General features: G+C 40.5%; 1 protein-coding gene across 1 annotated transcript in view; it reads left to right on the plus strand.

Moving 5' to 3' along the window:
* The first annotated feature begins 6 nt into the window (after positions 1-6).
* SCAF11 (SR-related CTD associated factor 11) overlaps positions 7-2,901 on the plus strand; it is a 49,998-nt gene continuing 47,103 nt past the window's right edge. Inside the window, exon 1 of the mRNA XM_014312386.2 lies at positions 7-214. The gene's annotated coding sequence lies outside the window, so the exon portion shown is untranslated. The remainder of the gene's footprint in view (positions 215-2,901) is intronic.

The following is a 2,901-nucleotide window of genomic DNA, read 5'->3' on the forward strand; positions in this document are numbered from 1 at the left end:
GGACCTGGGAGTTGAGGAGGAAGTTGCGCGGAGACGCTCAGCTCAAAGCCCAGCTCTGCTTTTGTGCTGCTCTGGGATCGCGACTTAGACATCAGCAAAGTTGGGCAGGGGGAGCGCTGGAGCCTGGAAGCAATTTACCGAGCCAGTGAGATAATCTCCAGTTCTTGAGTTTTATAGTACATGGTGTCCTAGTTTCTTTTTTTTTCCCTCTTTGGTGAGTATTAAAGAATATTATTAGCCTGAGCCCAAAATGTAACTCATCTTTGACAGTCCATCTCCACATCTATAACTTCAAAACAAAGCAGTATTGTTAGGACTAAAATCTGTCCCCGCCCTCTCACGATGTTTTGCTCTTAGGCTACTAATTAATTTTAAATTCTTAGGGAGAACGAGATAACAAAGGCCGGGTAGTTACCCTGTGTTTAGTATCAGTGACTAGGTGCTGTTGGCAAAGAGCAATTTATTAAAAATGTCAGGAGACAGTTAAGGCTGTGCCCATCTAAGTAATTATTATATCATGGATTGGAATGTCTGTGATTACTGAATAGCTGTTTTAAGTTTGGAATTTTATAGCTTCAGTGACCATAAAGGGAAATCTAGCTAACTGAGTGTCCAGTGTTAAGTTTGTAGGTCACTGTTGTGTTGGGGGCTTTTGATTTTCTTTGCAGTGGATCATAGTTTATAGTATAATCTGTCTTAAATTTTGCTGTGTAGGTGTTCAGACTCTTACACAGGGGAGAGTCATTTTGCCATGATTTCATTTGATCTTAGCCGAAATAAGTTGTAGGCTTCTTGAAATGACAGTGACAAAAAATTTGCTGTCATTTGGTTGATTCTATGTGATAATCCATGTCTCTTCTTTTTTAACTGGAAAAGCTGTATTTACAAACTCATAGTATTAAAGTAAAATGGATAGCATCCTCTTCAGTGGCATGGAAAATACTTGGAAATGATCCCAAGTAGTTTTTCAAGTGTTTCCTTCAACAAGGAATACAGTGTTTGATTTTGAGATTTCCTGAGATGAAACATATTGGAGGTGGGGAGGCTGTTTAGGCGTTTCGTAAGAATATTACATCTTTTTTAGCTTTCTTTCCAGCATTTTACATTTGCTGCTGTGTCAGCTCTCAGAGTGAGAAATTACACAAATAAAAAAATATGTGTATCACTGACCTTAAAGTTTGCTTTGGAATGAGCAGAGCAGGTAACAGCTTTGTGTCTGTGAGGAAATCTCTGTCTCCCAAATGGTCATGGAAGTGAATGTTTTTTCTGACCTTCTTGAATAGCAGTAATCCTGGGTTGACTAGTTTTTACCTCATATTTGGGTTGCCTTTGGAAACAACTTTCCAAAGTTGCATGGTATATGGTGAGTGTTTTGGCCATGATTTTATGGTTCTCCATCACATGTAAAGATTGAGTTTGTTGCGTGTGTGAAGATTGTTGAGTTTGCCCCAATGGGCAGTTGTGAGTTTATCTTAGTCTCCAGTTAGTCAGCTCTTGTCTTGGAAACACTGAGATGATGAAGAGTTTCTCTGTGCTCTCAGCTGGCTGTAGTTTGATGCAGTTGTTGCATGGCTTCTAGCCCCTGGTTTGATAAAACTTGCAGACCATTCTGCTCATTGTACATGTTTGGTCTTCCCAGGTTACATACATCTATTGGTTTTTGGTTTTATCCTGTTACAGGGTTTCTTTGCAGAATCTTCTCAGTCTTCTGCTGTCCTGAGTACTAAAACACCTGTGCAAAAACTTTAAATTATTTAAGTTGGCTTTATATTCTAATTAAAGGGTAATTTGTCTTTCAAATAATGATGTATTTAAACATACTTTATATTAAGAGAGGTGAAAAAAACCTGCTGGTAAAAGTTTGTAGGGCTGACTTGCCATACCTACAGCAAAATTCTTGATGCCTGGCTTTCTGTCAGTCCACTGTTCAGTGTTCAGATTTTCTTTGCCAACAGTCTAAGGTGAGGGACAAAAATTGTCTTTCCAGTTAGTACCTATAAAAAACATGCAGAACAATTCCTCATGATGGCTACTGACTATTCAGTGCTGTCAATCATTGTTATCAGTTTTTCTGAATGAATTTTTAAATGGTTATGGTTAATCTGCTGGACCCTTTAAGGCTGAAGTAGATTTTATAAATCTTGACATTGTCCAGATTTTTCTGCCTTTTTTTTACTACAGGTTGGAGATGCAGTATTAAGCATCCTCTGTACTCATCAATCAAAACAAGGGCCAGTTCATCACTTTTCAGCAGTGTAGACGCATTATGTTTCATCTGGATGTACTAGTCCACCTTGCCCTGAAAGGCAGTGAGCTTGATTGGACAGGGTCTGTGTGCAGTGATATTGTATCTTCCCTGCTTCCCTACTCTTTTCACTCAGCTGGTGAGGATATGGACACAATTTGCAAGAAAGTTGCTTAATTTTGATACCCTGAACCAATTGATTTTCTTGTGTAGCAACATAGCTACGGTCGTGAAGTAGCAAAGGGAGGGCTCTAGCTGGAAGATGGAAGGTGAGTGTACCTCTACCTTTCTGTAGGCTAAAGCTGCAGCTCTGCTGTCTCAAGCAGCTGTGTTTGAGAGGTTTGTCACCTTGGCATCTGCCTCTGGTGAAGCATCAAAGGCACAATGAGGATGATGCCTTGAAAGGGCTCTCAAAGGTTGAATGCGCATAATCTGTAAGTGCCCCCACACCACATCCACCAAGTAGTTTTTCTCTGCTGGGAGCTTTAAAAAAACCAACCACCAGGGGCAGAGGAAGCCACAGAGGCTGCTTCTGAGAGAGAAGGTCCTTGAAACTTCTACTGTGTCCAGCAGAGCCAATCCCTGAAGGCTCTGATGGTGGACCTATTGGCTGGCCTAATTAGAGAAGCTGGTAACACCTCTGTGATGACATCTTT

Source organism: Geospiza fortis, unplaced genomic scaffold (genome assembly GCF_000277835.1).
Source record: "Geospiza fortis unplaced genomic scaffold, GeoFor_1.0 scaffold166, whole genome shotgun sequence".
In the NCBI taxonomy this organism is placed as follows: domain Eukaryota; kingdom Metazoa; phylum Chordata; class Aves; order Passeriformes; family Thraupidae; genus Geospiza; species Geospiza fortis.